This window comes from Meriones unguiculatus, assembly GCF_030254825.1.
Source record: "Meriones unguiculatus strain TT.TT164.6M chromosome 13 unlocalized genomic scaffold, Bangor_MerUng_6.1 Chr13_unordered_Scaffold_44, whole genome shotgun sequence".
Taxonomy (NCBI): Eukaryota; Metazoa; Chordata; class Mammalia; order Rodentia; family Muridae; genus Meriones; species Meriones unguiculatus.
This window is the reverse complement of record NW_026843651.1, coordinates 2,609,462-2,622,245: the sequence shown is the minus strand read 5'-3', so window position 1 is coordinate 2,622,245 and position 12,784 is coordinate 2,609,462.

Genomic DNA, 12,784 nt, shown 5'->3' with positions numbered 1-12,784 from the left:
TCTTGATTTGTTTTGATTGGTTGGTTTTTGTTTGTTTGTTTTTGTTTTCTGAGGAAGGCTAACCTGGATTCGCTCTGTAAACCACGTTGGCCTTGAACTCACAGAGGTCCAGGCTTCAGTCAGATCTCCCAAAGAAAGCAAAAAGAGGTTCTGTTTCAACAGTCTTTCTCTATCATGGCAGTTTCCCAAACTTGGCTTATGGGAAAGAAATATGATTTCCATTGTCATATTCTAGTGTTCTCTGTGTTGGTTTATGTAAGTCATTCCTCAGATACAAGAATAGGAAACCAAGGGGCTTAAATACAACTTGAGTGACTGCAGGGAACTCAAAAGTCCTCCGGGACTCCTCTCATCCAGAAAGAGCTTGGATGAACTTCTCTGTGAAGGTCCCTGGGTGTGTCTGGGCTTGGAGAGCATCCCTGGAGATGGGGAGAGGGTCTTCCTCCGCTTGCCCTCACTGTCTCCCATCATCTACCTGTGCAGGCTTGACCCGGGCACTTTTGCTATTTATAAGACCGTGAGGGTGTGCATTTGTCTGTGGTCTCCTTAAATGTCATAATCACTATGACACTATCCTGTCCTCTTCTGTTCTGATTACTATAATCCTGCAGAAACTTCTTTTTCTCAGGGGTCCTGAACCGGATGTGAAGTTGTTGTCATGTGCAGCCGATATTGAGGGGGGTTGAGTGGATAGGGTGTGTCTGTGCATGCTCTACACAAGATTTCTTTGTTTGATAAGAAATAGAGAATTCAGAAAATCTCACTGCTGGGGAAAAGAGTGGAAGTTTGGCTTTTCTGCTTTCCATCTTAGATGATCTCTAAACAGACACAGCAGCTGAGGTGCAGTCAGCCAAGTGAGGTTTTCTTTGGAGCCCCCAGCCATTTCAGTGACATAGTCTCCCTCATTGCTCCATCAAATGGCGTCTTGGGAATTTGCTCAACCTAATTGGTGTGTGTTGCTCAGCCCAGCCCTGGTGAGGGATGACCCCTCACACACCCCCACACCAACAGGGTAGTGTTGCCCTAAGTTAAATTCCAGAGATCACATGTCCTCTTGGTAGCATCTTGGTGGTTTGACAGTTGGCACTGTCTTGTTGAATGCATACATGTGCAAATACATACGTGTCTGAACGCACACCTGTGTTTCAGCGTCTCTGATTTGGAAGACTTGCCTGCTCCCTGCCGTCTGTTCTTCTGAGCCAAGACAAATCACAGAGAAGTTTTTCCTGTCTTATGTTTCTAGGGTGGGGTGGGGGTGCCTCCCAGGTAGGTACTATCCTTGTTTTCTCCATGTTCTAGAACTCCAATGTGTAGTATCTCAGCCAATAGGGTCATGCCATCGGGTTCTGGAGAGCAACCTATAGCCCTGGCCATACCCTGTAATATTTGGGGGGGGGGGGGAACGGAGGAACACCACTGATCAACCCTCCAAAAAAGAATCAACTATTTTTCCTTGCACTGGCCTTCTTTTCTCTTCAGCCTCTAGAAGGGGGCTCATTCCAAGTTTAAATTTAAAGGTTCCTTGTCTCCTTTCCCCGCTAAGTTAGTGTTTTGCAAATGGGATCCCCTTGGCCTGGAAAAGCACACTTCCAATAGGATTATGTGGGTTCTGTGGCACACTCATATCAACTCACCTGACAGGCCAGTCAAATATTAACTGCAGGAATAGAAGTCATCTCATTGGAGTCTACATTTTCCTCCCCCCTGCCCCTGTTCCTGCAGCTTCAAAGTTACTCTGCTTGAGGCTGCCTTACTTCTGGTGACCTTTTCAGAGTCTGTGAAGTCTAGCCACCAAAGCTCCCTGCTGAGTGCTCCCAGACAGGTTCTTTTCGGCTCCTTACAGCCTGGCTTAATATTTTCCAAGGGAGAGATTCACTAGCACAAATTTTCAGAAGTGACCTTTTTTTGGGGGGAGGGGTGAAGTCTGCTTTGATTGGGGGAGGGTGAAAGAAAAGCGCTTTCAGATGCAAATGTCCAGAAATGCTGCTACAAGACTGGGAAAGGAAGGAAGCCATCTGAACTTCTTTCTGCTAATTTGACTCTTGGTTGACCACAAACTGTCTATTATTATTATTATTATTATTATTATCATTATTATCATTATTATTATTTACTTTCTGTCATTCGAGTCACCTGCTAGAAGAAAACCTCTGGTCCTGATGGAGAGGCTAGAGCTTTTGGCAGTGGAGAATTTTACAAAGTCACTCAGAATTCTTCGGAAGGCAGGGATCTAAATTCAGGCCTTCTCAGAACACTCCATGAGTTCCAGATGGAATGTCTAGCATTCTGCTCTCTTGGCTTCCACCACCCAGAGCCTCCTCTGGGGCCAGTCCCGTCACCTCAGCCTCATTACCAAGGTCTTTTTGACACCCAAGGGTGTTGCCCCAGATGTGTAGGATTAAAGGCAGAGAATTAAATTTTAAAAAAGAGGGGGTGTGGGCAGAAAGGGCAGCTTCTGGAGACATCCAAAGCTCCTCACCACCTTGGGTAAATTATGATTATTTGAGAAACTGGATTAGAGGGTGTTGGGGATTCCTTTTCCTAGGATAGGGAGGGGGATGGGGGTTATGACCCGGAAGACATTGAAATCCATGAATAGCATGTTTAATGCATCTCCAAAAAAGAGATCCTTGTTTTGACCTTTTAAATCATTTAGGTGATAAAGTAAATTTATTTATTAAAAATTTAGTTCATTAAAATTTTATTATTTATAGTTATTTTTTTGATTTTTTAAAACTGTATCAGAAGTTGGTAGACATAGCATATTGGTTTTTTGTTATTTTGTTTTGTTTTGTTTTATTTTAAAGCTCATCTGTTTTGGAAGGAAGGGAGTTTCACCGATTTGACTTTGCTCTTGGAGGTTTGCTTTTGAGGTTGTGCTCAGCGTTGAGTCTGAGCATGACTGACTAATCCGAGGCCCTGGCCTGAGCTTTCAGGTTATCATGAAGACATGAAGACACACTTGGTCATAGCTCACCACCAAATGAAGGGATGACCCCAGCATCTGCTATCTGCCCTTTATTATAGAGACAGGACTGTCACATAGATAGACTGTTTATAATAACGAGAGAAGCATCTGGAAATTTCACACTGGCATCCACTTATAAGAGCCCACCAGCCTCTTCTGGGAGGCAGAGGTAGTAGCATCTTGTGCGACCAAATGTTAAGTGGGATGACAGAGAGAGAATGAATGAGTGAATGAGTGAATGTTGGGGGTTGTTTACACCGAGACCTTTAGACCAAGATGCTCAGGATCCAGAAGGCCCTCTCCCCGGGGCTGCCCGGTTATGGGTCTCTTTCTCACAACAGCCAGGGGCACACCTGAGCCCTATCCCTCCTGTTCTGGAGTAGCATGTTCCCATTGTTGTCCCTGGCTTCACTACTGTGAGCATGTCCTTCACTGGAGATCAACTCCAATAGTATTTTCTGGTTAGGGCCTTAGGATGATCACTCATAGGCATCCTTGGGATGAAACATCTTTCTGCCTCAAAGCTGTCCTTCATGCCCATTCTTATCTTCCCAAATCAGTGTCACTGCCTCTCCTATTGGAAATACATGGGTTTGGGGTTTTTGTTTGTTTTCATGTTTGTCTTTCCTCTTCCTTAAACGCCCACAGAACTGAGAGCTTGTCAGTCTTAGGCCTCTGTGGTTCAGGAACTGTTTCACAGGATGTTCCCTGACAGACACCTTCATCCCACAGCTGTGATACAAGTCAGACCCATATACTCCAGACTCATATACTCTTAGGCTGTACCTAAGAGGACTTCCTGCATTCAAGGTGAAGAAATTAACCTTTTGGATTACAGACAGGCAGAGACTGACCTTGGGCGTCCCAATGGGGCTAAAACCAACTGCCCCTGCAGTTCTCATATGCATGCCACAAAGAAACAGGCCAAGATTCTGATCACTGACAGGGAGTGAATTCTGTACAAATAAAAGATCAGCCTTTAACTGGAAGGACATTAAAGTGGGGGTGGGGGTTGGGGTAGGATGGAGGGGCTATTAGCTTTAAAAAGAAAAGATTATGAACTCTCTTCTCTCCAAAAGCATAAACTTTCAGGGGGCATCTTGCTTTAGAATGAAGATTTTTTTCCCCTGAAATCTTCAAGAGAAGACAGGTCCTCAGGCAGGTGGCAGTTCCCACAGTTCTTACAGTGAGTCCAACCAACATTTGCTCTGGAAAGGCAGCAGGTAAGTGTCCTTTCAGTCTAGGTAAGATGAATGGTAAGATGAAAAGAGCATGGGGCTCTTTTCTGGCCCACACTGCGATATTTGAGATGGAGGGGTTTAACTTTGTCTTTTAGTTTCATTTTGTTCTTTGAGACAGGGTCTCTTCATGTAGCCATGGCTGTCCTGGACTTGCTCTGTTGAGCAGGCTAGCCTTGAACTCACAAAGATTCTCCTGCCTCCACCTCCTTGGGCACTGGGATTTACAGGCATGTGCCACCACAGCACCGTGTTTGGCCCTTTGACAGCAACTGGCAACACACGGGGACAAGTGACTATGAGTTCGCATCCCAGTCATCACTTAAGAGTGAAGGCACCAGGCCGCCCTGCATGCTGACTCTCAGATGCCACATGGGGTTCGCTGGGGTTTGACTCTGCTGTCATTCTGGCTAGTAGCAGGCCACACCCACCCCACACCCCCATCCCTGCCTCCAACCCCCCAGCCAGTCTCCAAAAGAGAGCCTGCAGACTGTAGAGCCATTATGGCACATTCAGACAAATTCACTCCCTGGGGACAGCAAAGTGAACAGGCCGCCTTCTGAATTTGTGTGTGTGTGGATGACAGCACCTTCTGGCCCTTCAGGCTTGTCCTCGGGTCCAGGGTGATCCGCAGGGGAAAGTTACAGGCTTCCCGGGGGTGTGAGGGATATTTTCACAGGTTCTTCCAACAAAGGGCTATTTCTTTCCACATAGCCCCTACTTATCCCAGAAAGCAGGCCACTTTTTTGCAAAAGGACCCAAAGCTTGGCTGTCACACACCAGCTCTGGGGAGTTTTCCAGTGGGTGTATTGGATTCAGTTTGTCCGAGGAGGAGGCACCAGCAGGGCCCTGTCTGGGGAGCAGGTGGCGAGGCTGTCCAGGGGTACCTCATTTCTTCCAGTAACTTTCCCCACCCTGTATGTCCAGTCCAGTATCGGTGCAAGAATGCCAGACACAGGGACGCTTTGTCACCTCCTGCAGTGGCCCCAGCCTTCACCGTAGGGTCCTGGTCAGTCCCTGTCTCCCTTCTTGGCATAATTTCACCAGCTTCTGCTTGCTGCAGAAGACCCATCCAGGCCCATCTGTCTTAACTGACTGTGCCGCTGGCTTTCCCAACTCAGGGTTGCTCGTATCCAAAATGTGCTGGAGGGCCTGGGAACTCTTGGAGGCCGTAAGCTATGTTTATCCAGCTGCTTTGCCACTTGGTACACTCGTCTGCCTAGTCAAGGTTTGCCAGGGCCCCAGGACCCTTCTGCAATGGTGACTGCACCTTTCAAAACTTTCAACACTGTGGGTTTGTTTTTCTGTTTTTGTTTTTTTTTTTCTCCTCCCTGTTTTGTAGTTTTTACAACTCAATATCACAGACTCGAATTCTGTTTGCTCTATTCCCTGAGCATGGCCCTGACCACAAGTGTAAATTTGATCTGACTTATCAGCACTGAATACATAAGTTATTCTTTGTCTTTGTTGAGGTCCTTTTGGTTCGGAGACTCTTCACAGGCCTCTAAAGGACATGCAGCAGAATTGTCGAGATGGCAAGTGGGACCTCAGTGTGGCCCAGAGAGCCAGGCTAATGCCTGTCTTTAAATTTAAATAGGCAGTGACGTTTAGAGACCAAGGAAGGAAGCAAGCTCATGTCTGCCCTGCCCTATGTCAGCTTATGCCTGATCTTTTATTTATTTTGGATTTTTTATTTGTGTGTGTGTGTGTGTGTGTGTGTGCGCACCAGTTTTGGAGCCTGTGTGTCACAGGGTGTAGCATGGCACTTAAAGGTCAGAGGGTAGCTTAGGAGAGTCATTTCCCTCCTTATATCACATGGATTCTGAAGATAAAGAAAGAAAAGAAGAAAAGGAACATGGCTGTGCCAAAGAATGGCAGGGGTTTGTCATAGATCCAGAGAGAGGGCATAGCCTTGGACCATCCGGGAGAGTCTATGGAGTGGCCATAACCCTGAACCATGTGTGTTTCGGGGAGGGATGAAAGGATGGGACAGAGGGGGAGCAAGGCAAAACAGCCAGGAGGCCCAAAGGTACAATAAAAACAAGAGGAGCTAACCAAAATGGTTGGATTATACAAGGAAAGGCAGACCCAGCCCCTGGGCTGGGGAATTCAGGGTAAAAAAAGTGGTGGGGGGGGATATGACAGCCAGGAGAGCCCTGGATGGAGGGCTGGACAGGGTCAAGACTGAGGGATGCTGTTTGTCCAGGGTTTGGGACCTGAAGAGCTTCCAGGAACAGAGCTCAGTTTTTCAGTCTCTATTTGTCACAAACAAGGCTCTGGCCACAAAAGTTCCCCACCCCCATCCACCTCCAAGCCTTCTTCATGGTCCCATGCAATTATTAACTGAAATGAGTCCTCTCACTGAAGAATCTGTATAACCAGTAGAGAGTCATATTTTGTACAAGCAACTTGATTTTTTTTTCACCTCGCTCAATCATTTCAAATCAAACTATGGCATTCAGGAAGTGTTTGAAATGCCTGCTATTTTAAGAAGATCAATGGTTGGACAGATTGCTCCTCCTCAGGTAATCTGAATGTCAATTGGCTCCTGTCGAGAGATACGAAAGATACGTGAGGAAACAATAGGCAGAGATAGCTCTGCCCTGCTCCAAAGCCTGACATACACACACACACACACACACACACACACACACACACACCAGCACACAGTAATTTTCCATGAGGGTTTCCTGTCCTTTTCACATTTCTGTGCCTTGAATTCCTTCTCCTTTTGCCTGAGCAATTTCATCCTACCAGCAGCTACCCTCCTGGCCAAATAATCCATGTCCTTACACATGCAAATCAAATGTTCTTTAGTTTCTGTTGTTGTCTTTTTTTAAAATTGTTTTGTTTTGGTTTTCTTTTTTTCTGGCAATTCTATCACACACACAGACAGATACACAGACACACACAGAGTGAATTTGAATTCTGTTTCATGATTGTATATTTATTGTAGTTTCTCAAGGGCCTGTTTCCATCTGCCAATGGGCCGAGGGCTTCACATCACCTATCATGGTATATTTTTTGCCAAATGGTTAAGTTTGCTGTGTCGCTTGTATGCTGGCATTAAGTTAAGGGATTTTGTTTTGTTTTGAAGTTGATTGCCATTTCATGGAGTGTGTTTCCTTGGTAAATAGTGGGTGAAAGTGTCACCTCTCATCTTTTTAAAATTGTGTGTGTGTGTGTATGTGTGTGTGTTTGTGCCCTCAGAAGCCAGAAGAGAGTGTGGGGTATCCTGGAGCAGGTTTGCCCAATGTGGGCACTGGAAACTGAACTCAGGTCCTTTAGAACATCGGGTAAGAATGGACGAGTGTTCTGGAAAAGCAGGTAGTGCTCCTGAACTCCGAGCTGTCTCTCCAGCCCAATTGTCTTTATGGTGGATTTCTGCATATAGCATCCACACTTCCTCTGTTTGCCTCCTTCCTCCACAGCCATCTCAAACTTAAGATGGGTTTAACCATTTCATGGTAGTTGTGACTTATCTGGAATTTAAAATGAAGTGGCTCTCCAGAGCACCGGGCAGAACTAAAGATCCCAGGCAACTATGCTGGCCATAAGGTTCTTGGCACGACAGACTGCTGGCATCCCAGATGTATCAAAAGCTGTCCTCTTTTTTTTTAAGTTTAACTTCTATTGTATGTGTTTGTATGTTTACCTGTGTGTCATATGTGTGCCTAGGGCCTGAGGAACCCAGAAGAGGGCGTCAGGGACCACACCTTGACTGAGACTGTTTAGATGTCATTAACCCTGGCCTCCATTTAGACTGTAGTCTCCCTTCAGAACAGACTTGGGGGAGCCTTTGTGTTTCTTTGTCACTCTTCTCAGTGTGGCCACATTGAGCAAATCACCCTTTTCCTTCCTTCTTTCTACTGAGTTCCTTGAATTGGCTTGTTGGGGACAGGTAGCTGAACCTGACTTAGGGCACAGGTTGCAACCCCCACCCCAAGTTTGATAACATTGTGACATTATGAAGGAACCAGATGGACCATTCTCTACTGTCTTTGGTGAACTGTGCCCTCACTGTGCTAGCTGCCAAGATTTGTGGCTTATTTGTTAGGGAACCACAACCTGGCCCATCGTAACAGAGGAGAATATAAAAAAGTAAGAGCTGTGTTCAAGATCTAAGTCAGAGATAATGATATAAAGTCTCTCAAAACTGAAATAGAAACATATAGAGATGGAAGCATTCTGTGAATGAACATTTTCCATCTTCGTTTCCGGCCACAGCGTGTGAGTTACAGTCAGACAACTGGTCAACCAGCTTCCTCGCCTTCAGCACTTTACAGGTTATCAAAATCACCGTTTAACTTTTCTCCCTACTGTGAACTCAGATGTTCTCTGGATCACACAATCGTAATTCCTCAGGGTGGAAAATGTGATGGGTCCAAACTCTGTAGGATGTTTCCGACTCTCAGTTGTCTCTTTGGACATCGCTGAGCAAATTTGAAAGCTATAAAATTCTTAACAGTAAGGAAAATAGTCATACACATTTAGTGACCATCTTATATTCTCCAGGCCTTCTTCTAACTGCTTAGACATGTGAACTCATTCATTCCCATTTACCTGAAAGAAGTTACTCAGGATTACTCAGGGAACACAGCCCAGACATATGCGTAGGTAGCGAGATGGCGAATCCTGACTTCTCTAGACAGGATTTTGAAAGATGAGCTTCTGAATGTGGTTCTCACCTTTGTTTTCTGGCAGCAACCTGAAGCCTCCCAGAGGAGGAGGCAGAGGCAGAGAGCTCAGTGTGACTGGGAGCTGCCTGAACTATTGTCCTCAGATAACGTAATATTTTCACCAGACTCTCAGCTCTGCCAGCGGGTGCTGGGTGACCCAGGACAAGCCGGATAACCTCTACCAAGCTTCTTCTTCATTTTTTAAGCTATCAGATCTGAACTTAATTAATCTACAACCTGTTTTCAGAAATGAAATTCTCTAGTAATCTCAAGTAGAAAAATGGTCTCCCATGAATGTTACTGTATTTGCCAATCATTTAATTTACCCATGTTTCATAGGCCAGCAGTGGCCATGAAATTAATTCCATCTTAGAAAGGGTCACAGCCCAGGGATGAGGAACAAATAAGGCAGACAGACTAAGGTATCTTTGGAGTACAAAAGGCATGTTCTCGGTCACCAAGGAGGAGAGTCCATCATTTTGTTGGTTGCCAAGAATGTCAACTGGCTGAGTGTTTTTTAGGGCCTTACTATTTATATATACGGAGACAGGCCAGATGGGGATTTAACTGTGACACAGATCTATGAAGACTCGGGGGAGACAAGGACACTATAAAAATGAAATATAGAAGTGGGGGCCAGGAGAGGGCAGCAGAAGATGGGCTGGAAATGTTCCACCATTTGTTAATAGGTGCAGAACTCAGGAAGGTCTGTGGTTTCCACCTCAAAACCACTTCAATGTTTTATTATTACTATTAGTAGTAGTAGTATGAGTATTAGTAGCTATGGCAAATTATGGGTAAGTGAAACTCCTCTCCATTATGTTCTTTTAAAGACACATTCTTATTTTATTGGTGTGTGGAAAGCCAGGAGAGGGTATCTGACGCCCCTGGAAACAGTGTGACATGAGTTAGTTACCACAAGGGTGCAAGGATCTATGTCAGGGAAGAGGGAACAAAGTTTTCTTGCTTAAGAAATTGCCCAGTTGGCTGGGAGTGGTGATATATATGCCAGTGATAGAGCCCTTTGGGGAGGCAGAGGCAGGCATGTGTATGTGAGTTTGAGGCCAGCCTGCTCTACAGAGTGAGACCATGATGGCCAGGGCTACACAGAAAGACCCTGTCTCAAAAAGCCAAAGTGGGGAGCAGGGGGTTCCCCAAGGCTTCCAAAAGGATGGACAGTGGAGTTTTTTCCCTGCAAACAAGGCTCTGCCAGGCTGGAGGTTCCTGCTTTTCGGAGCAGGTCTCTGGCTCCCAAATGAGGAATGTGCTTTTGTTTATTTGTTTGTTTGTTTGTGAGATTCTGAAGAAAAATATTTAAATGAAACAAATAAACAACAACAACAAAAAAAAAAACCGGGACGCTATTTGCTTGCGTTTCAGAACCTTCTGTGGGGTCCACAAGCCCCTCCAGTTTAAAAGCGAGTTCTAAAAAGATCCAGAAACCTCTTTGACACAATCCGGGGCTCTATCTAAGGCCAACCCTCTGCCAGAAGAGCCAAAGGCTCTTTAGGAAACTGGGGTAGGTGGTTAAGTCCATCAGTATTCCCAGCAGTGGACAGATCCAGCTTGCACGTGGGGGGGATGGGGATGGAGATGGGGGAGGTTCTGGGTCACACTGACCACAGGCCTTGTTTCCTCTTTAACTGAGGCTCTTTTGTTGGAGTCTATTGGAGTGTTAATTAAAGCCGGCCAGGTTGCTCCCTCAGATCTCTCCACCCAAAATAAAAAGATACCACGGCTAAAAATCTTGGAGGAATAGAAAATCTGATTTCTGTCAAGTCCTGGGTCACTAGACAGTAGGGGAGAAGAGGACCAGAGTCGCCGAGCTGGTGGGAAGACCCAGTCCACTGAGGGTGGAGCCATCTCCGGGCTGGTGGTCCAGGGTTTATAAGAATGCAGGCCAAGCAAGCCAGTGAGCAGGGCCCTAGGGGGAGCCTTCTTAGTGATGGATGAGGAGGCCCAGCCCACTGTGGGTGGAGCTATGGTAGTTTATGGGTAGTTCCTGCTCACTGTGGGCGGTCCCCTGCCTGGGTTGATGGTCCTGGGTGTTATAAGGGCCCCTCCCGCATCTTCTTGATTAATGATTGATGGGGGGTCACTCCCACTGTGGGCGGAGCCATCCCCTGGCAGTGGTCCAGGGTCTGTAGGACAGCAGGCTGATTGAGCCAATGAGCAGTGACCTCCGTGGGAGTCTTCTTAATTAATGTAGATGAGAGGCCCCGCCCACTGTGGGCAGAGTCACATAAAAATCAGAGCCCAGTGGGGAAGGCAGGCAGATGGCTTTCAGGTGGAATCGGAATGGTTTCCTGAAACTTTCGATTGTACATATGGGAGGCCAGACAGGGAGCTGAGCCTGGAAGAAGTGAGCTTGCTTGTGTTCGAACTCTTGTATGCTTGTGCTTGTGTGTGTTTGCACCAGGTTGACGAAGGGCATCCTTCTTTATTTTCTTTCCGTCTTACCAAACTTCCACTCTTAGAGGGGCTGGAGAGATGGCTCAGAGGATAAGAGAGCCAGCTGCTCTCCCAGAGGTCCTGAGTTCAAGTCCCGCCACCCACACAGCGGCTCAAGACCTTCTGTAGTGAGATGTGGCGCCCTCTGCTGGCATGCAGCATACGTGCAGAGAGAGCACTCAGATTTGCTGTTAAAGAAACAGAATAAGGCTGAAAGTGGTACTAAGGAACAGATCCTAGATCCTATTTGATTGGGAAAAAATATTCTCTTGTGGGGAGATAGATAGATATCTAGATAGATAGATAGCCATGTGTGGATATATATACATATGTCTGTGTATACTTTACATACATGAAATATGTGTTTATATGGGATATCCAGAGTGAACTATTGCGTTTACATTAAAAAAAATATCAGGACACAGCAATTGTTTAGGGAGGAAAATGGAATTAGTAGCTGTGAATAGTAAAAACGGGCTGTCAGACTTTTGATCTGTATCCTGCCATGTTGGGACTTTACAATGAGCATTATTTTAACGTATTGAATATTGTAGGTGCTATTTTGATTTTAAAGTGGTCTAAGGAAATATTTCAAATGTTATTTTGAAGTTTTTTAAAATGTGCGCATTGTTCTTTGAAGTAAAAAAAAATATTTATGCCCAGTTGTAGTGGCACACACTTATGATCCCATTTCCTAGGGAGGCTGAGGCAGGAGGATCTCTGTGAGTTCGAGGCTAGTCTGGCCTACAGAATGAGTTTAGGACAGCAAGGGAACACAGAGAAACCCCGTCTCAAAAACAAAACAAAACAATAATACCAACAATTTATTTAAAAGGGACATATCAATCTTATGAGGATTATATCTTTACATTTAATTACACCCATAGAATATAACAGCAATGTACAACGTATTTCTAACCTTTGTTTTATTCTTAATTCACTAATTACTTAGCATCTAAAAAATCCAACTGGGTTCAGTCTTGACATCTCTCCATGCGTTCTCTGGTTGAGCAAACTGGTGTTTCCAGCTTTCTTCCATGTCCTATGGGCTTCAATATGGGTACCCAACAGGACCAAATCCCTCCAGACACGAAGACCCTGCTCCTTTTTTGACACAGGGTCTCACTCTATAGCCTAGGCTAACCTAGACCTCTTTTTGTAGCCCAGGCTGCCCCAAGAACTCCCTTTGTAGCCCTTGCTGGCCTGAAACCAGTAATTCATAAATAGATGCATACCACGTCGGTTGGTTCCCGTGAACTGCTTTTATCAGGCCTTCGCTGAAGTCAGGGAAGAATTTGCAAGTCCATCTCTTTTGTTTGTGACAACAGATGGCATAGCTTGTGAAGATCACACTTCTTGCTTCAACTCCTTGTGAATTTAACCCATTGTTCTGAGTTGTTTTTACTCTGGCTTAAAAGCTCTCTGCAATAAAAAGTCAGACTTGCTGC